The sequence below is a fragment of the Triticum aestivum genome, chromosome 1A, assembly GCF_018294505.1.
Source record: "Triticum aestivum cultivar Chinese Spring chromosome 1A, IWGSC CS RefSeq v2.1, whole genome shotgun sequence".
Lineage (NCBI taxonomy): Eukaryota > Viridiplantae > Streptophyta > Magnoliopsida > Poales > Poaceae > Triticum > Triticum aestivum.
In genome coordinates this window covers 495732488-495755515 of record NC_057794.1, presented here as the reverse complement: position 1 = coordinate 495755515, position 23028 = coordinate 495732488, and the positions used below count along the sequence as shown (strand labels likewise).

Genomic DNA, 23028 nt, shown 5'->3' with positions numbered 1-23028 from the left:
CCAAGCCATGCAAGACGCTATGTCTTGGAGAGGATGGATTTTGAAGGCCATGAAAATTTCGAAAAAAGAAAATTCACCTAAGGACCCATCATGGTATGGATTTTGAAGTAAATCTGTACAATTCTGAGAGTGTAACCCATTTTGGTTGCAAAAATTGGGAAGCACTTTGCAAGATGTATGGTTTTTATGAGGGTATGCTTCTCACCATGGATCTTGGTGATCCTAACATCGACCAAGACAATATGGACATTTGGGTCCCTGTTGACATGCTTCCAATTCTACCGCTATGTGAGTTTCTCAAACATAGTTATTAACTAATTTATATTGTTTATTTCAAAATAGTTGACAACTTATTTTCATTGACAGCTTATTTTCATTCTTCAAACAATGTGCGGAAGATTGTAGACAGAACCTACTACACCGATGGATCAGAATTAATCTATCAGGAGAAAAATCATCTGATCGCATTTTGTACTGATCTTGAGAATTACAATATCTATTATCAAACTCCTCCACATTATGGTCAATACGTGCCACTAGTGCACGTGTTAAACTACGATAACATCCATGGAGATATCATGGTAAGATTTTTTACTATTACAACATCCGTGCATGTTTTGCATAAATTCTTCTATAACTGAACTACATTGCTAACTATGAAGTTATTACTATGTTTTTCAACAGAAAATCCCGAAGGATTGTGTGCCTCATCTGATGTTTTAGAATAGTCGCCATGATGTTTTGAACATACTGCCAGGTCATCCTATGAATCACACATGTCCATATCGGATTTCTAAAACCAATGAAGACATGAAAATCAAAGAATGGAAAAAATGTATGGACAGTCATAAGGAGGTACTTGGAAGCAACATTGTGCCAAAGGCAAGAATTGGACACATGATAATCTCCATTTTCCATAATGGAGAGTCAGGGCCTATCTTGTTTTATGTTATTTTACCTAAGAGAAGGTAGTAGGTCCTAGCTAATACTCATGATCATGTGCTAAGAACAACTATGTAGGATTGGTTAGATGACTATGATGATGATGTTGTATCGAGTAGAAGTTGTAAATGATGATGAGTATGACTTGTTATTATGATACCAATGATGAGTTATTTGTTATTATGATCGATTATGCATGATGCTAAGTTGTTATATGAGCACGATGAGTTATTATATATATCAGTAGGTGAAATGAACATGGATTAGATTCAAGTAGAGGCAACATGTGGTGCACATCGAAAGTACTACTAATCCAAACTAGATCAAGTTTGGATTAGAGTAGTACTTTCGACATGCACCACATGTTGCCTCCACTTGAATCTGCTCCATGTTCATTTCACCCACTATTATATATAATAACTAATCATGGTCATAAAATCATATGATGAAAGTGCTATATAGAAAAACACAATGAAAATAAGCTGTATTTTTAAAAATACAGGAAAAGTTAGCAGCATCGCTTTTCAGAAGAAACGCAACTGCTACTTACTACTATCAGTAGCACTTTCCCAATGAAAGCGCTATTTCTAACTAGGTATAGTAGTAGCGCTCCCTTTCCAGCACTACTGCTACTAGTTAGCTGTAGCACCTTAGTGGTACCGCTCGTACAAGCGCTACTGCTAGCTATAAAACAAGTGCTACTACTAGGGTTTTTCCCTAGTAGTGTACGTTCATGATTCACTTATGGTGGGTTGCAAGAGTGACTGAAGCTTAAACCCGAGTAGGTGGGTTATTGCGTATGGGATAAAGAGGACTTGATACTTAATGCTATGGTTGGGTTTCACGACCTTAATGATCTTTAGTAGTTGCAGATGCTTGCTAGGGGTCCAATCATAAGTGCATATGATCCAAGTAGAGAAAGTATGTTAGCTCATGCCTCTCCCTCATGTAGAATTGCAAGAATGATTACCGGTACTTGTTATCGGTTGCCTAGGGACAAATGACTTTCTTGTTGACAAAAGATATCCACTTTTATCACCTTGCAATTTATTCATAGTTTTATTCTCGCAAAGTACTCGTAGTTTTATTCTTGCAAAATAGTTTCATACTTATTCTAAGTAAAGAAAATGTCAAGTGTGCATAGAGTTGTATCGGTGGTCGATAGAACTTGAGGGAATATTTGTTCTACCTTTAGCTCCTCGTTGGGTTCGACACTCTTATTTATCGAACAAGGCTACAAACGATCCCCTATACTTGCGGGTTATCACACTGGTACGTGTTGGTGCTATACAAACGGTTTTTTAACCCCTTTCCACGACGGTGTTCAGAACCGTCGCCAAGTGCGTGACGGCGATAGGGGGGTCCTTCCCACATGACCCAGAAACCGTCGGGGATATTCCCTCCTAGCACACACTCTTGGCAAAATGAGGTCGTGTGCGACCGATGAGCGCTCAAATATGGAAATACGTACAGTAGAGCTAAAAAAAATACAATTATACAATCGAAATTGTTTCCGGTCGCAAGTACATCCCACAAAGTGAGTCCCCGCTAAATGTTTTCGTTCGTATATACGTCCCACATAGTCGCTCAAAGGAAAATGTTTCCGTTCACAGGTACATCACACACAATTTTCCCCGTTAAATCGTTTGTGATAGTGTTGCCATTGCACACGATATTAACAATTTTATCGTTTGTGTTATTGAATGCATCACACACGGTGCATAGAAGAAACTGTGTGGCAAAGATTGTCCATCACACACAGTTTTTATGTGGTAAACGTTTGCGCAAGGTGGCCTAACGAAAACAGTTTTCAAGAGGATGTCGTGTGTGCAATGGAGATTGATCGCACACATAGAGATCCTAGAAACGTTTCTGATCTCCACGTCTATCGCAGACATTTCGCTTTCGCAAATCGTGTGTAGTGTGATACCTAATTAATTCCCAATTAATCCCTAATTAATCCCTAATTTAAAAATCACATGCTTTGAATTTGAAAGTAGGCAATCACTTATTTCATATCCAACCATGTTTGTTACAAATATAGGTTCAACCACGAATGCATAATTCGATGCACAGGTACATATACTGAAGAACTATAGAAGCACCAAGTAAAGAATGATGAACCACAGTTGTACTAATTAAAGACTATAAAGAGAGAGGTGAAAGACATTCTGGTCGCTGGAGAAGGTGAAGCGGAATGCCTATATTGTGCCCTCCTCCATGCGTAATGCGCGTAGGAATCTAGGCCAACCCCTTGTGATGGCTGCCCGTCCATCCTTCACTGTCCTCATTACGACTTCTTGATGCTCATTGTAGTGTGGATCAAAGACTTTGACCTTCATTGTGTGTCCACCAATCATGTACTTTGCGAGCTAATCTTGAGTGAACTGCTTCAGGAACCACTGCGAACGAAAAAGATTCATACATTGTTGTCTAACAACTCATTATGGGCAGTAAAAAGAGAAGATTGCAGAGTTTGTAGTTACCATCCTATAGCTCACTGTTGTGTTGGATAGAGTGTAAACAAATAATTTTCTTGCCACCATTAGTATCTTTTTGCTAATAATCCTTATCAGTTTCCTCACTTAATGCTTGTTCATGAATATCTCATTGCCCCATACGCGAAAAGGGTCGATGCGTGGATCCTTTCCAAGGGCATATGTACCTAAAAGCAACAAGTCAATATTAGAATCTAAGAAGTGTCCATGCCTGGATCTATATGCTCTACATTATGGAACGACGGGGGAGTACAAGCCAAGGGATGAAGCTAACCTCGGTGGAAAATGGTGGCCACTCCCGTTGTTGTCCTACATAAGTAGTGGAAAGGCATGATAAGTACAACAACCTTAACATCAAACAAATATAGCAAAGATAAACAACATCATCTCCAAATGATAGCTTTACTGTGTTGGTTTTAGCATGCTGTTAAAGCAGATATAAAATGGAAGGTAATGTTACCGACAGCAGGCTTAACAACCATAAAATATTGCAATTCAAACTGGTATTGTTGAAAATGAATAAAACGTAGGTAATGCTTAAACATCACACTGGATAAATGTGTAAAACTGAAATAAAGGGCATGTGTTAACTACACCAGGAATAACTGGAACCATATATAGCCGTTCAAACTGGTATTGATGTAGTCGAGCGGCACAATTCCGACTTGCACATAATGAACAACACATTTTGAATGACTGAAATAAACAAGGCATAAATGACCAGTATAACAACCAAATATAGACACTGAAAACTGGACAAAGTCTCACTGCAACCAACCTAACAAGCAAATACAGATAAACAGGGCATATGCTTGAAAACTGGACAAATGCTCACTGCAACCAACCTAACAAGCAGATATAGATAAACAAGGCATCTGCTTGATAACTAGACAAATACTAAAAAAGCAACCTAACAACCAAATATAGATAAACAAGGCATCTGCTTGATAACTGGATCAATGCTCACTGCAACCAAACTAACAACCAAATACATATAAACAAGGCATCTGCTCGATAACTGAAAAAATGCTCACTCCAACCAACCTAACAACCAAATACAGATAAACAAGGCATCTACTCACTATAAACAACCAAATATAGCCATTCGTGAAACTGAAGTGGACAATTCATACTTAAACATCACATAGCCCCATTAAACAATACATTTCTGCATAACTGAAATAATTAAATACGGCACAGTTTAAGCACCACACCACAAATGCTACTACAACAAAGGGTACGGGCTGGCAAGCTAGAAAAGGTAAGATTTGCTGATAGAATGTTGCCTCACATTTCATGGCCGGGATCCTTCTAGTTGGAAGAGCACAGACCCATGGTGCGCTCTCTGATGTCACAGATGGGTTGTTTCACCTTGGAAGAACCTTTGTGGGTGCCCTCCTCGTGGTCGTGGTCGTGGTCGCGGTCGTGGTTGATGAGATCTGACTTGGCAATTGAGGATCCCAAGCCACCGCCGTAGAACGTGTCCTTCGAAAATGACAAAATGGGCTCGATGGCATATAAAGCTCGCAAATCCTTGACCGCTTGGTGGAGGAGATCAGTGGCAGGGCCGTCAAAGAGATCGACGGCAGTTGAACCAGAGGGGTTGGGGATGGACCACTTAACCTGCGACATGGCCCACGTGAAGTCGTCGTTGTGGACGAGCTTGATGTCGTAGCCAGCTTTCCCGAGATACAGTAATACGCTAGCCCACTGACATGAAGCCTTCGGTATGGCAACGTAGTCAATGTCTTCGCCGCCTTCCGCGGTGACCTGTTGCTCCGGGATCGATAGGTCGGGGCGAATAGCGGCCACCTCGCCAACGTCCGCCGGAGAGGCCATGATTAACCTCTTCTTGGCTGAACGCTCGTCGGGCTCCCGGGGTACATGGCCGAACTTAGGCTGCGACATTATGGAGCAGGGGATGTGGATCTGGCGAGGAGGGATACCGCAGGCCTCATCTAAAAACTCACAGGGAGTATCTGGCGACGGTATTGGAATCACTAGGTAACTTAAACTTTATTATCTAAGCTAGGAGGAAAGGGCAGACCGGTAGGGGTTGGCGGGGGCGGCCACGAGCTAGGGTTCAAGGGGGGGAGGAACGGGTGGGGGACTGTGGAGGGGGGGGGTTGAGGATACGCCGCGACTACTGAAAATTTTAGTAACGGTGGGTGGAGATGGTGGTGGACGAGGGAGGGCGACGGTTCAAATGCCTCGGCTACTGCAATTTTACTATAAGGTCGGTGCTGGAGGAGTGTGGGCGACGGTTGAAGTACGACGGCTACTAAAATTTGGTTAAAGGAATTGATGCGGGGCGGGAGTGCCCAAGATCATGCACGGTCCAATAACAATATGTGTTTATGATAATAAGGAAAAGTGGTGTGGAACCGCCGATTTTTGCAACGCTCAAGGCGGGTAGTTTGTTTTTATATTTCTAGCTAGCTAGTCTATCGCACACGGTTCATCCTAATTTCCAAATAAACTTACCCGCCTTTAGCTTGCACAGGTGGTGCTTTTACAACGCACTTGCATCGTAGACAGTTAAGCCAGTACCTCCACCCTTTGCTCGCGCTTGTGCGGTCATGGTGATTTTACAGCGCACTTGCATCGCACATGGTTGAGCCAGTACCTCCACCTTTGCTCGTGCTTGCGCAGGCATGGTGATTCACAGCTCACTTGTATTGCACACGGTTAAGATATTACACCCGTGTCCATTAAGCGTCATCAGAGTCTTTGCAGCAAAAAAACAATGCTAGAGAGGGTCAAAAGAGAGCCACACCAGCATGTGGCCCAAATATATATGAGTGAAAAGGGTGGTCTGTGATGTTCAAAATTCCAATGCACAACTTTGACTACGTGGCCCACGGTTGGGCGCGTCGTCAAAGATCAATGAGAGGGGCCAGAAGTCAAGAACCACCTGGAAGTGGCCAAATATATGTAGGAATATTAGGGATGTTTAAAACTTTAAATACACAACACATAACTTTGGTGACACCTGCCTCACAAACCCGAAAAGCACCGTTGGATATATATATATATATATATATATATATATATATATATATATATATATATATATATATATATATGTGTGTGTGTGTGTGTGTGTGTGTGTGTGTGTCTATAATGACATAATGTCGTACCTAGCTAGGATGCTTGGCCCACCACCCCCCACTTCGTGTCAGCGGGGCGGATGCACGTAATGATCGATACTTTGGTCATACATGCATATCGCCATGACCTACCATAAGACGGACCAATGAATCTACCATTTGGTCAAACGACAGTTGTTGTTGTTGTCAATAAACCTCTTAGGCCAATAGATTGAACCATCATAAAAATCACACGAGAGGTACCACAAAACCAGCACCACTTGCATGCAGCCCAAAATGATGTACGTTGAGAAGGGGTGATGTGTGTTTTCAATATAGAATAATGTACAATTTATATGTGGTGCCTACCTCTCGATACAGACAACAACCATGAAGGCAAGGTAGTTAAAAACGAGATACGCAGGATACGATGTTGGTCGAACCTAGCAATCCAAGTATGTGGGAGGGAATCCTGACAACACATGAGCTCGAGCTTTGGTTGAGCGACATGTGACGGTGACCGGCCCTAACACGAACTAGGAGGAATCTATTCATGGCCAACACATACCCCTCATTATCAGTCAAAGGGATGATATATATATACACTCGGGGAGCCCACAGATATGCGTGTCATCACAAAAAAACCGCACAAGGGAGACTTGGTCGGCCAGAAGACCCTGTATACACTGCATGCGGCCCGAAAATATGTATGGGTACAGTGGTGTGTGATGTGTTTAAATACCAAATGTGGTAAGGTCTGCCCCCTTGGGAGACATTATTCAGAACAGAGAGGCTACAGGACGAGTCGCTAAATGGGCCATCGAGCTCGGGCCTCATGGTCTGAAATACGTACCGCGTACTGCCATTAAGTCTCAAGCTTTGGTAGATTTCATCAACGACTGGACAGAGCTACATGCACCTGAGGAGAAGCCCGATAACACTTATTGGATTATTCACTTTGATGGGTCCAGACAGTTGGAAGGCTCGGGGGCTGGAGTTGTGTTAACTTCCCCTCGAGGTGACAAATTTTGTTATGTGCTCCGGCTTATGTTTCCTTGCACTAACAATGCAGCTGAGTATGAGGCCCTGCTCCATGGTCTCCGGATGGCCAAAGAGATCAACTTGAGCCGGGTAAGATGCCTAGGAGACTCAGACCTTGTAGATCAACAGGTGTCAGGCAAGTGGGACTCTAAAGATCCCCTTATGGCGGCTTACCGTCGTGAAGTCGATGCTGTGGCTGGACACTTCAAGGGTTACGTACTGGAACACATTGATCGAAGGAAGAATGAGGCGGCTGATGCCTTAAGCCGGCTGGGGTCTCAGCGTAAGCCGGTGCCGCCTAACACCTTTCTTGATATTTTGCATAATCCTTCTGTTAAGTTACCTACAGAGGAAGATCTGGCAATACCAGACCCGGAGGCACAGCTGGTGGCGGCTCTCCACGTTATCCCGGATTGGACAGTGACTTATTTGGCTTACATGACCCGGGGAGAATTGCCTGAAGATGAGACCTTGGCAAGACAAATCATCTGGCGGTCCAAGTCCATGACAATTGTCAATGGCGAGTTACATCATTACAGCATCACTGGAGCGATTCAACGTTGTGTGTCACCTACAGAGGGTGAGGAGATCCTTCATGAGATTCATGAAGGCGATTGTGGTCATCACGCCGGCTCAAAATCTCTTGTGGCCAAAGCTTTCTGTCATGGGTTTTATTGGCTGACGGCTCATGCTGATGCGGAAGACCTGGTTAGTAAATGTGACGGATGTCAGAAATTCTCACGACGAGCCCATGTGCCGGCTCAAGAATTAAGGATGATTCCAATTACCTGGCCATTTGCAGTCTGGGGGCTTGATATGGTTGGGCCTTTCAAAAGGTCTAAGGATAAAAAGACTCACCTCTTGGTGGCGGTTGACAAGTTTACAAAGTGGGTGGAGGCGGAGCCAGTCAGTAAGTGTGATGCAGCCACAGCAGTCCAGTTTATGAAAAAGGTGATTTTTCGCTTTGGTTTTCCACATAGCATCATAACTGATAATGATACTAACCTTTCCAAAGGAGCTATGGAAGAGTTCTATCAACGAGAGCATATCCGGCTTGACGTTTCAGCTGTAGCTCACCCTCAATCAAATGGTCAAGTAGAACGAGCTAATCAAGAAATCTTGAAGGGTATCAAGCCCCGGCTCTTGGTCCCCTTACAGCGGATGCCGGGGTGTTGGGTGGAGGAGTTACCTTCTGTACTCTGGAGCATCAATACTACACCTAACAGATCTATGGGTTACACGTCTTTCTTTATGGTGTATGGAGCAGAGGCAGTCCTGCCAAGTGACATCCGTCATGATTCACCCCGTGTGGCGGCTTATGTTGAGGAAGACAATGAAAAATCTCGGCAAGATGCACTTGACCTATTGGATGAAGAGCGAGACTTGGCAATAGCCCGCTCAGCGATTTACCAGCAAGACCTGCGTCGCTACCACAGCCGCTGGGTTAAGTCCAGAACCTTTCAGGAAGGCGACTTAGTGCTCCGACTCATCCAGGATCAATCTGACATGCACAAGCTATCCCCTCCTTGGGAAGGACCTTTTGTGGTTAGCAAGAATCTCAACAACGGGTCATACTACCTTATCGACGTTCGGGAATACAAAGACTCACGTAAGTCGGAGGAGGAGACCCGTCGGCCATGGAATATCGCTCATCTTCGGCCTTATTATACTTGAGCCATCGGCTCTAATGTGTATATACTTATACTATGTATATTACATAAATCAATAAAGCAGGACCTCTGTCCTTTTTTGCCACTCCCAAAAAGGTTTATGTGTTTTCTTTGTTAGGTGGTGGAGATAACCAAGGAGAAGCGGATCATATCTGAATCCGGCTTTCCTTTGGTCTGGTTTATGATCATATCTGAATCTAGCCATGATCACTTGGGGGCTTCCTGTTCAAACATAGGTCGTATTTGAACCAAAGAGAACATAGCTGTCGATACCCACTTGATCGACATACTGCCAAACCCACTTGGGGGCTTCTTGATCATATTTGAATCATAGCTTAACCCCTTTTGGGTCTGACAAGGGTCGTATTCGAATCAGCGTCATTAAACAACTCTTATGGTCACTTGGGGGCTTCCTGTTCAAACATAGGTCGTATTCGAACCAAAGAGAACATAGCTATCGATACCCACTTGATCGGCATCGCCACAGCCACTGGGGGATAACAAGTCGTATCCGAATCTTAGCTCAACCCCTTTGGAACGGTTCACTGATCGTATTCGAATCAGAGACCCTTGAATTTGTTCATCATATTGTACAAGTGTCAACATTGCATATCTTGTGACCTTCTTGAAAATACAATACATTACAATCTTCCAGGATTAATATTGGTTACATCAGGTTGTTAAGTACCAGGTGAACTTGTATGTGCCAATTTTCAAGAGTTAAACTTACCCTCGGGGGTTGGTTTATATAAGCCAGAAAAGTAGTTGTAATCATCACAGGGCGATGCAAGGTATTTTTGCAAAAGACATAACGGATTCATACAAACTACAAAGAGAATAGTGGCGGCGGCTTATGCAACTATTAAGGGCCATAAGCATGCACAAAGGCATAGCAAAACTCAAGGTATCTTTTACTTTGTTACAAGACTCCCCGAGTCTGAATGATGCAACATTGTTTTCTACAATGACATAAGCAGGTGGCGCCTGACAAGCTACTCTTGGGGTTGATTTGAAGCCTCTGGGTTATCCTTCTCCGTCTCTCCGCTGGCTGCTTTGTCCTGGAAGGATGATGAGGCCCAGTCAATGCCACTCAAGGCTTCAAACTCAGCTTCATCATCTATTAAACCAGTTGGGTCGACTTCAGGAGCAAAGGTGTGCTTACGGGTTGGAGGGATCAAGCTGACATCGTCATAATGCGGCGTGGGGATTCTCCGATTCTCCTTGTCATAACCTGGCTGACACTTGGTGAGGTCAGTATCGTTCCCAATAAGAGTAGCCACCGGATGTATATCCTTCACACAGGCGGTGAAATCTTTATCATTAAACACGGTGCCATCTTCCTTTAAACTTGGATACCCAAGAGCAATATCAGCGGGGTCTAGTTCTGGAAGCCAGGCCTTGGCCCGGCTCAATGCGGCTATAGCTCCGACTCTTGTAGATGCTCGTCTTAACTCTTGGATTCGCTGAGGTAGCACAGCAAGCCGCTTCAGCACATCTTGCAGGAGATAGGGAACATCATTTGATAAAGCCACAACGGCCAGAGCACGTCGTGACCCGGTGTAGAGTTGTTCCACCAGAGTATAAACCGCCTTCAGCTTGATCACCATGTTCTGCTTGAGATTTGTGCTCCTGGGGCCTGTGTTTTTAGGCATAAGGTGAGTCAGAGGAGACAACTGAAATGGTCATTCAAGGAGTTTTGCAGTGTTTAAGGTTTGAGTAAGTCACTCACCAAAGATTTCTGAGACCATTCAAGATATCTGGCGCTTTAGGTCGGACAGTTCGGTCGTTGCTTCCGCAAGCGATGCCTCTGCTGTCTCGGCCCGGGTCACCAGTGCGGCCTTCTCATCAGCCCAAATTTTCTTCTCCGATTCAAATTTTGCTTCAGCTTCTCTTGTTCAGAGACATGAATTCAAATTTGGAGTGGGCCTTTTCAATTTCACTTTCCTGGGCTACCAGGCGATTCTTCAAGTCAGCAATCTCTGATTCAAATTTACTTATGGTGGCCTGCGTTGCACCGGATAGTAGTCAAAATTACGGTAAATAATATTAAGTCCCAAGCACTTTGCAAGCAAAGATACTTGACACTTGGGGGCTAATGTATACCGAAGCTTTCTAAATTATTAAGCCGGTCCTGGATATTAAGTCCCAAATACCTTGCAAGCAAAGATTTTTGGCACTTGGGGGCCAATCTATATCGCAAGTTAAAGGTATTGTGTTACATCCGATTCAAGTATTTTTCTTTAAGCCGGGCAAGCAGCTCTAACAATTTTTCTAAGTCTACAACATATTTATTCATAAGCAATAGACTTGGGGGCTGGTATAGTAAGTATGATTGAAAGTAAGCTAGCATAAGTCATACCTCAGATTTTTGTTGTATCTGCTTCACCATGTCAATTTCTAGGTCACGGCTGCTTTGTACTTGATTGATATAGCCGGAGACGATCTCTCCAATACTCAAATGAGTATAGTCAGTGACGTCCAGCTTGGCTTTTCGGCGTTCTACCAATTCCTCTTTAGAACACTTGGCAAGTACAGATGGCTGTGCCGGCTCAACAAACTGAGTCTTGAGAATCTCAACTTCCTGATAATTTTTCTTGGCGGGGCTAGGAGCCTCTGGGTTACCAGAATCGTTGAAGGTTTGCTCAGTAGGCAGGTCAGAGGAAGAGATAGGAACATCATGAGACAGTTGAGGCGGCGGCTCGTGAGTAGAGGTGTCAGGAGCAGCTGTGCCCAGCTCTGGTTCAATCACAACCAGCTCTTGGGGCGGCTTATTCTTTTTTGCCCTTTTGCTGGGCTTTACTTGCACATTGTGGAAAAGGTAGACAGGTTAAATACAACAAATATGAGTAAAATAAGGCATAAGGTACAACAAGTTTATGTTACCCGGGAGCAGTTTTGAAGGCTGGCATGTTGGACTGCATAGACTCACCGGAGGAAGGTGAAATATCCTGATAGATGGAGTCAGAATAATTGAGAGGCTAACAAATGAAGCCCGCCAAAGGAAAAAGAAGGAGTAAATCGGAGATAACCTCAGCCTAGCGTTTCCTGGTCACATCAGGTAAGCCGGAGGAGAGTTCCGCGTCTTTGCTGGTCCAGGTCTGCCTCCGGCTCTCATAAATCTGTCGCTCAAAAGAAAGTCAGGATCTTGGTAAGCCAAAGGATGTGAAAATCTTACTTTTCGGGTTACTCTTCGAATTTTCTGACGCGGCTGAAGCTCGAAGTCGGAGGAGATTACAATTACCTCTTCCTCGACGGGTTGGCTGTTGCCCGTGTCTTCCTGAAAGAAGGTTAGCATCAGTAAGGTAGAAATAAAGGAGGAAGGGAAATTCAAAGGTTACCTCTTCCTCGTTATCATCAGTATCATCAAGCTGAAACAGCTCAGAGGTGCTTGGATTCCTTTTCCTTGAGGTGGTGGGCTTGGTGGTTTTATTTTCGGCTCTCTTGGCCGCCCTGGCTTTCTTGGCCGCCTCATGATCATATTGCATGTTCCAGAAGTTATCATTTGCCTGTAAAAGGTTATAACTGGTTATGCATAAGAATACAGCCTAACATGATAAAACATAACCCGACGGCTGGAAACTTACTGCAGGGGCCAGGTTCTTCTGGCAAAAAGGTAATAAGCCGAAGGCGTTACTATTCACTATGCCCTCCTTCAACAAGGACTGAGTTGTAGCTTCCACTACGTCGTCTGGTAAGTCGTCAGGGCTGTGACGCTGAGGGTCATCTTTCTCGCCTGAATAATTACACATTAAGCCGGGGCGGCGGCTTAATGGAATTATTCTCCAAGCAACCCAGACTCGGACCAGGTCAATGCCATCTAAGCCGTTCCCTAAAAGAGCTTTAATCCTCTTGATTTTGGGGGTGAGTGGCAGGCGTTCAATAGCTGTCAACTTATCCGGCAGCGGGTGAGTAGGTTCAAGATGCAATGCGCAGAAGCCGGGCAGTGGATTTTCGCCAGCCGGAGAGGTATCTTGGCAGTAGAACCATGTCTGGTTCCAGTCCTTTGGATGACTTGGCAATTCAGCATAAGGGAACAGGTAGTCTCTCCGCCTTTGAATTGATATGCCACCAAGTTCCAGACTGGGCCCGTTGGCCCGTTCATTCTGCCGGTTCAAATAGAACAATTCCCTGAACAGAAGTAGGCTGGGTTCTTCTCCAAGGTAGACCTCACAGAAAACTTGAAAGTTGCAGATATTTGACACGGAGTTGGGCCCGATGTCTTGAGGTCTTAAGTCAAAGAAGTGCAAAATGTCTCTAAAGAATTTTGAACCGGGAGGAGCAAATCCCCGGCTCATGTGATCGGTGAAAATGATCACCTCCCCTTCCTTGGGTTGAGGTTTCTCTTCAGACGGGTCAGGAGCACGATAAGACATGACGTCCTTCTTGGGCAGATGGCCAGACTTTACAAACTCGGATAGTTTGCTCTCTGTAACAATGGATGGGACCTAGTTGCAGGTAATCGGAGGTTTAACAGCTTTGGGTGCCATTGTGTAAATTGAAAGCCTACTACAAGATAAAGGAAATTTTCCGGTTTATTATAACCCGGAGAATAAGCGTTATTGGGTTATTTAGGATAGCGGCTTAAGAAGGGGCCTAATGACATACAGGTAACTATATGATAATGTTTAACAGCTGCAGGTATTAAGATGATTAAGGTTTTCTTAAGTCGCCAGAAGCAAGCGGTGCTGACAGCCGGTGTTATCTTAAACCGGTTACGCAAACTACTATGGCTGAAACAGAATCAACAAACGCAGTTTTTGGATAAGTGTGGAGCAAACAGGTTTCACAAATTGCAAATATTACTTTGGATCAAACGATGCTCTGGAAAGGAAAAATTTCTAGACCTAAAAAACAGTACAGTGAAGTTCATGCACTCGAAGGAAGCCTCTAAACAAAGAAAAGAGATCTGTTTGTGTTCGAGATAAGCATGAAACAGTCACCGCAGCAGCTCTATGTCATTTCACGATCTGAACAGGTCATTGGAGATGAAATACATCAAGGGTTCGCCGCGGGCGGCATGAACACCGGCGAACTCGATGAACACTATAATGCAGATCTAAGACAGAAAGGAAAAGGGACTTACAGATGCGGAGCTGCGGCAGAGGTTCGTCGCGTTTCTCTGATCAGATTCAGGTCGATGCAGCGGCCTGAGTTGGTGAAGACAAGGAGCTCGACGGCGGCGACGGCGGCGGAGCTCGGGTCGCAGAAAAGGGAGCAAGAGGAAGGAGACGACTAAAAGAGGGAAGAATGGAAGACCTAGGTCGCCCTATTTATAAGGAAAGACTGACCGAGACGGCGCGAGAAACAAGGAGACCAAAGACATCATTATCCAGCGGCCCCGACGCCTCGATTTTCGGGAGGGTCAGTAAAGGCAGAGATCCATTGAGGATATGACGAATTAAAATATAAGTTTTATTGAAGATGACATCACGATGATTTAACCCGGATCCAGATGATGACGTCACGGCGGGTTACAATTTTCACACAAGACAGAAGACTAAAGGCCAGTTCATAAGGTTTTCAAAGATTGACATGAACCGGTTCAAATCAATCTGGGGCGTAATGTTGGGGATATAACTATTTACGTAAGCCGCCCAGGAGGGGCCGGGTTGTACTAAAATAAGCCCATCTGAAGCCCAAGACCAAGACGTGAAGATGGCGGTTCAGTAAAGGGTCTAAAGGCCCACAGGTGATTTATAGCTCATGGTGATAAACCACCATGAGGGCATGACTTGTATTGTAAGGTAGAAGTAACTAGTCACCGAGCCGGACACTGTTTATGAGCCGGCCGGGACTTTATAAGCTGTAGGGCGTCGACCCGTGTATATAAGGGGACGACCCGCTGGCGGCTTAGGTAAGAAACAACCAATCGAAAACCGGGCATAGTGTATCTTGCTCCCTAGCCATCAAAACCTCAAGCAATACCCAACCTAACTAGACGTAGGCCTTCCTTCACCGTAAGGGGCTGAACTAGTATAAACCTTGCGTGTCCTTTGTCCCGATTAACCCCTTTAAGCTTCCTAGTTGCGATGGCTCCACGATCAAGTCCTTGCAAGAGGACATCTGCCGTGACAATTCCACGACACCATACGTGCATGCTACGGGAATCACAAACTTTAACACAAGTATTCTTTAAATTCACAACTACTCAACTAGCATGACTTTAATATTATCACCTCCATATCTCAAAACAATTATCATGCTTCAATCTTTTCTTATTATTCAACACACTCAAAAGAAAGTTTCACAAATCTTGAATACCAAGCATATTATTATTAAGCAAATTACCATGCTATTAAGACTCTCAAAATAATTTAAGTGAAGCATGAGAGATCAATAGTTTCTTTAAAACAAATCCACCACCGTGCTCTAAAAGATCTAAGTGAAGCACATAGAGAAAAATTATAACGCTCAAAAGATATAAGTGAAACACATAGAGCAAAATTACTTAGCTCAAAAGATATAAGTGAAGCACATAGAGCAAAACTACATAGCTCAAAAGATATAAGTGAAGCACATAGAGTATTCTATCAAATTTTAATTCATGTATGGCTCTCTCAAAAGGTGTGTACAGCAAGGATGATTGTGGCATACTAATACACAAAGAAACAAATAATACAAGATGCTCCAAGAAAAACACATATCATGTTGGTGAATAAAAATATAGCTCCAAGTAAATTACCGATGGAAGTGGACGAAAGAGGGGATACCTCCCGGGGCATCCCCAAGCTTTGACTTCTTGGTGTCCTTGGATTATCTTGGGGGTGCCATGGGCATCCCCAAGCTTAGGCTCTTGCCACTCCTTGTTCCATAATCCATCAAAATAATTCACCCAAAACTTGAAAACTTCACAACACAAAACTCAAAATAGAAAACTCGTGAGCTCCGTTAGCGAAAGAAAACAAAAGACCACTTCAAGGTACAGTAATGAACTCATTATTTATTTATATTGGTGTTAAACCTACTGTATTCCAACTTCTCTATGGATTATAAACTATTTTACTAACCATATATTCATCAAAATAAGCAAACAACACACGAAAAACAGAATCTGTCAAAAACAGAACAGTCTGTAGTAATCTGTAGCTAGCGCAAGATCTGTAACCCCAAAAATTCTAAAATAAATTGCTGGACGTGAGGAATTTATCTAATCATCTGCAAAAAGAATTAACTAAATGGCACTCTTCAAATAAAAATGACAGCAGTTCTCGTGAGCGCTAAAGTTTCTGTTTTTTTACAGCAAGTTCAACAAGACTTTCCCCAAGTCTTCCCAACGGTTTTACTTGGCACAAACACTAATTAAACACAAAAAACACAACCAAAACAGAGGCTAAATAATTTATTTATTACTAAGCAGGAGAAAATAGCAAGGAATAAAAATAAAATTGGGTTGCCTCCCAACAAGCGCTATAGTTTAACGCCCCTAGCTAGGCATAAAAGCGAGGATAGATCTAGGTATTGCCATAATAGTAAGATAGATTATTAAAACTCATTTCATATTCTCTACATTCGGCAGCAAGTTTTCTTTGAGGCAAGAAAAAGTAATCAAAAGGACTAAATTTAACGGGACAAAAGTCCCCAAGATCAACCTTGGGAGGTATAGGTTCCTCCTTTGGTCCTTCATAATGCACAACCAATTCATCATTATAAGCATTCTTTTGACAGAACTTTGTAAGCCTATATTCAAGAGAATATCCTAGTTCATTATTTCGAATAGCCAAATCATCATTAAGTTCAGAAATTCTATCAACTAAAACATTTGTAGGAACCCTTTTTCTAAGATTTTCATTGAAAGCAACATAATCTAGAGATTGAAAATGCATTATTTCTTCTTGATCAAAGAGGATAGCCTCTATGGGAGGACGGCAAGCGTCCACCCTATAATGCGCAAAGATTTCTTTGGCTTCTTTTATTATGAATCTAAACTCACGAGCCAAAAAGATAGTAGCGGCACGCTTAACAGAAGAATGCTCAATATTAGAAAATTCCAAAAAAATCCTTTGTATAGAAGGATGCATGTGCATGAATTGTCTTTCAAGTTCAACTACAAGCATGGGAATAGCGTCCACAAGACTACTAGTTCTGTGAAGGATAGAACTACCTGTAACATCCCAAATTTTCAATTTGGTTTGTTTTACAATTATTAGTTAAGCATCTATGCATTTTGTTTGAATTGAGTGGCATTTGGAAATTTTCAGAGGCTTTTGAATTTTTATTGAATTTGGATTCAACTTGGCATTTAAAAATCTACCTCAATATCCCTGACAAATACTTGAGAAAAAGTATGAGAGGAGCTAACATGACACTCCAAAAATGTCAAAAGAAAATATTGCCAAAAGGTTTGAATTCAAATTTGAATTTTATTTGGAGTTTGCAAAAAATGTTTTTTTTTTAGTTTCTGTTTTGCCTCTATAAAAATGTCCATGCTATAGGATTAATTCCCCTAAGAATTTTGATATATATATGTCCTATATAAAAATATTATAGACTTCTCTTATTTTTTTCCCTCTCTGCCTTAATTCAAAAAAGGGAAAGGCCAAGGCGCGAGCTAGGCCAGCCGGCCCAGCAGCGCTGAGCCGCAGCCCACCAGCAACCGAGCCGGCCTGCCCCAGCGCGGCGCACGCTCGAACCCCTCTCCCCTCGGTCGCCCGCTCGCCCCCTTCTCTCTCTGTCCCACTGACCCGCGGGGCCCGCCCTATCCCTAACCCCTCGCCCACGACACGCCGCGCCGGAGCACGCGCAGAGCGAGCCCAACACCGCGATCCTCTCGGGATCGTGATCCCGAGTCGCCCCCTACTCCATGAAGGTGCCCTATAAATACCACTCGGCCTCCTCTATCGATTCCCCTAAAAACCCTACTCCAAAACCCACCACAGCCACCGCCGTCGCCAAACGCATCTCGCCGCCGCCGCCTCGGTTCGCCGCCACACCCGACGCCGGTGAGCCCTCTCCGCCCCTCCCAGCACCTTCACCCGAACCTCCACTACCTTCCGCACCTCTTTGACACCTTTTCATCACCCAGGAACCGCCGAAGCCGTCGCCCCCGAGCTCGACCGCCGCTCGCCGGAGATGCAGCTCACCAGGGAGCAGTCGATGTCGCCCCAACCACCTCCGTCGTCCCCGAGCTCCCCTGACTCCATCCCCGACCTCCACTTGAGCTGCCGCACCCGCCCGACGACTCCGCCGCCGCCCCGGACCACCGGAGGACCCCCCGCCACCGTCGCCCGAGCCGCCGTCGTTCATCGTCGCCGCTGTAAGCCACCGGCCCCCTCCACCGTTCGATCTGCAAGGCACGGCTTAGATTAGAGTAGCGAAGGGTTAGGTTATTTTTATTAGACCGGTTTTAGTTCACGGTTTGTTTCCGGTTTATTTACCTGGTTTAGTTAGATCGAACCGGTCGGTTTTCTATTATCAAGCGCGTGCACGGTTTAGTCTATTTATCGCCCGAACGCTATTTAGTTTCCGATCGCTCACCTCTCGGCCCATTAGCGCGTTAGCTTTGTTTAGTTTTATTTTAGTTTTTGTTTTTAAAACATAATAGATCCAGTCTTGAAAAATCTATATCTTTTAAGTTATTTAATATTTTTAGTTGATTATTTTTCCTCTAGTTTGCAAATTTCCTATAGTTGCTGTAGAAATTAGATTCGGACATGTTTAGGTTTTTAAAAATTGTTTTATATTAGTTTTAATCAGATTAGTTTCTCTGCTATAAGTTGAGTTAGGATTTTTTTTAGTCATTCTTTTTGTCACTGCTTTGTTTTGACTTTGTCTAGCAGTAGGAATTTATTTGGGCATTTTTAGTCTTTATTAAAAATACTTTTTATGCGAAAACAAGCGTTTCTACTTTATTTAGCTTGTTGTTAGTTTCTGTTGTTCTAGTTATTTTTAAATTTTATTTTTCCTATGTTATAATTTATTTTAGGTTAGTTTCTGTAGTTACAGATAGTGAACATTTATTTACAGCAAAATAAAAAGTTTTATTTTATTTTCTTAATAGTTTTGTTTTAGGTATACCAGGAGTTCTATAATAGATATTGGTTTGAATCTTTTTGCACCTAGTTTGTACGTTGTTTTCCTTTATGTTAGTTAGTAAAACCATTGTTTTGGATCTGTAAAGAAAAGTGTTAGTAGGTTAAAACTATTTCTTTGTTGTAGCTTGATGTGATGGAAACCTGGATTTTGTTTTCCTCGAGTTTTCTTTGATTTTGGGTTGAGTGCTTGTGTGTTTTCCTTCAGTTTGTTGATATGTCATTAGTGAAATACTTATTTGTGCTATTGTTTGACTCAATTGAATTTCCGGAGTGCGAAGCTTGCTATCTCGAGTCACTAGCGTTTGAACACCGTCAGTCAGGCAAGTTATTTGATCATGTTTTACAATACCTATGATTTTGTTGCATTAGAATTATTCCTCCCCACCATGCATGCAGTAGGAGAATTTTAAGTTATGTTCTTGAGTAGTATCATGAGGTAGGATGAACCCACTTCCCCTTGTTACCATTGCCCGGGACGATGTAGTTTATTTTGCTATGCTCGTAGACGGGGTTGGTTGAGTGTTTCATAAGGGAGATGTGAGAGTCAAGATGATGACAACCCCATGACTTCAAGCTCAAGATGGACTTCAAATTCACTACTGGGTGGAGGACGGTTGACGGGCACCCTGGAGGAACCAGCGGATGGCCGGGATGCATGGAGGTGCGCCATGACATCTTGCGGAAAGCTTCACCCAGCCACGAAGAGACGGATGGATACCCTTTGACCGGAAGCTTACCTGTGCAGCCGCAAGCCATTATGGGCTCTGGCTGGGTTGACCCTAGGCGTGACTCTGGACGGACGGTGCCAGCAGATGTAGAAGAACGGTAGGACATGGATGGGTACCGGCAGTGCTCAGAGAAACTCTATGGAAGACCCTGTTTCGTTCATCCCGTCTTCAAACACCAGGCAGTGCGAGGACATAAAGGAGGGAACGATTCTTGCGGGTAAAGTGCACAAGACTCTACAGAGTAACAACCTAATCGATTAGCCGTGTCCCCGGTTATGGACAAATGAGCCTCTGGAAATTGGAGTATTTTGGAAATCTCAACACCGAACTAAATTAATTGAGGGGTCATTTAATAATTGGGAATGAGACATTGGTTGGCGGAACCATCTCAATAACAACCAACATTTTGTAGTAATTGCAAGCAAGTCCTTTGTTATAGGGAAAAATTGGCTTTTTCGCAAGAACATAAAACTTAGAGCCCCATAGCCAAATTGCATATAGTGTTAGATATTTTATTGTTGTTCTCTCTATGACTTGCCGGCATATTCAAAAATGCTGACCTACATGGCTGCAACGTCTTATGTTGCAGAGGAGTTTTCCGACCAGGAGTGAGGCTACGATCTACGCTTGGCGATTGCCCTATGGAGTCGGATGGACTCGCTATTCGTCTATGCTTCCGCATCTTTATTTAGTTTATTTCTCATGAGTTGGCCTTCGGCCGAATTTATTCTATTGTAATAAAGACTCGATATGAGAATCGTGTAATAAATTCAGGTGTGATTCAACTTTGAATCTTTTCATCATTGTACTGTGTGTGCCAGCATGATCTTGGGATGGTACAGCTACACAGAGACTTGACCAATTTTGGGTCGGGTCACTACACTACCCATAGAAGGTAAAGCACCGGCACAAGTAAAGAAATCTTGAATAACTCCTTTTCCAATAATATTACCACTACCAACACATAATTTTTTGTATGAAAGATGGTAGGTTCTTTAGCAGGAGTATCAGAATTTTCCATGATATTGTTATCGCCCATATTGGCGATAACTTCCCCAATTTCAGACATAACGACAAGCAAGCAAACTAGCACACGAGCAGACAAGAGCAGACGGGCAAAAGAGGCAAATAAAGAAGGAGGATAGATAGAGAGGGCGAATAAAACGGCAAGGGTGAAGTGGGGAGAGGAAAACGAGAGGCAAATGGCAAATAATGTAATGCGAGAGATAGGGATTGTGATGGGTACTTGGTATGTTGACTTTTTGTGTAGACTCCCCGGCAACGGCGCCAGAAATTCTTCTTGCTACATCTTGAGCTTGCGTTGGTTTTCCCCGAAGAGGAAGGGATGATGCAGCAGAGTAGCGTAAGTATTTCCCTCAGTTTTTGAGAACCAAGGTATCAATCCAGTAGGAGGCCACGCTCAAGTCCCTCGTACCTACACAAAACGATAGCTACTCGCAACCAACGCGATTAGGGGTTGTCAATCCCTTCACGGTCACTTACGAGAGTCAGATCTGATAGATATAATATTTTTGGTATTTTTGGTATAAAGATGCAAAGTAAAAAGTAAAGGCAAAGTAAAAGGCAAAGCAAGATTAAAGTGGTGGAGATTGATATGATGAGAATAGACCCGGGGGCCATAGGTTTCACTAGTGACTTCTCTCAAGAGCATAAGTATTCTACGGTGGGTGAACAAATTACTGTTGAGCAACTAACAGAATTGAGCAAGAATATCTAGGCATGATCATGTATATAGGAATCACATCCGTGACAAGTAGACCGAAACGATTCTGCATCTACTACTATTACTCCACTCATCGACCGCTATCCAGCATGCATTTAGAGTATTAAGTTAAAAACAGAGTAATGCCTTAAGCAAGATGACATGATGTAGAAAGATAAATTCATGCAATATGAAAGAAACCCCATCTTGTTATCCTCGATGGCAACAATACAATACGTGCCTTGCTGCCCCTTTTGTCACTGGGAAAGGACACCACAAGATCGAACCCAAAGCTAAGCACTTCTCCCATGGCAAGAACTACCAATCTAGTTGGCCAAACCAAACGGATAATTCGAAGAGACTTGCAAAGATAACCAATCATACATAAAAGAATTCAGAGAAGATTCAAATATTATTCATAGATAGACTTGATCATAAACCCACAATTCATCGGTCTCAACAAACACACCGCAAAAAGAAGATTACATCGAATAAATCTCCACAAGAGAGGGGGAGAACTATGTATTGAGATTCAAAGAGAGAGAAGAAGCCATCTAGCTACTAACTATGGACCCAAAGGTCTGAGGTAAACTACTCACACTTCATCGGAGGGGCTAGGATGATGTAGAAGCCCCCCGTGATGACGGCCCTCTTCCGGCGGAGCTCCGGAACAGGCCCCAAGATGGGATCTCGTGGATACAGAAAGTTGCGGCGGTGGAATTAGGTTTTTGGCTCCTGTTCTGATCGTTTGGGGTACGTAGGTATATATAGGAGGAAGGAGTACGTCGGTGGAGCACCGAGGGGCCCACGAGGCAGGGGGGCAAGCCCCCCACCATCGTGACCTCCTCTTTTACTCCTTGGAGTAGGGTCCAAGTCTTCTGGATCATGTTCGGTGAGAAAATCACGTTCCCGAAGGTTTTATTCCGTTTGGACTCCGTTTGATATTCTGTTTCTCCGAAACACTGAAATAGGCAAAAAAAACAGCAATTCTGGGTTGGGCCTCCGGTTAATAGGTTAGTACCAAAAATAATATAAAAGTGGAAAATAAAGCCCAATATAGTCCAAAACAGTAGATAATATAGCATGGAGCAATCAAAAATTATAGATACGTTGGAGACGTATCAACGCCCAGCCCCCTATACCCTGCATGCAACCTGAAAAAGGTTTATATAATCGCCATGACAGGTCAAGTCAATCCTTCTTTAATTTTTTAGAGGAAAAATAACCCATAAAAACATAGTAGGTTTATATAATCGCCATGACAGGTCAAGTCAATCATTATTTAATTTTTTTAAGCTAAAAATAA

At 43.3% G+C, this 23028-nt stretch overlaps 1 pseudogene; it reads right to left on the bottom strand.

Annotated features, from left to right (window-relative positions):
- Positions 1-18380, bottom strand: part of LOC123190561 (pentatricopeptide repeat-containing protein At5g66520-like) — a 108984-nt pseudogene extending 90604 nt beyond the window's left edge.
- Positions 18381-23028: the final 4648 nt, after the last annotated feature.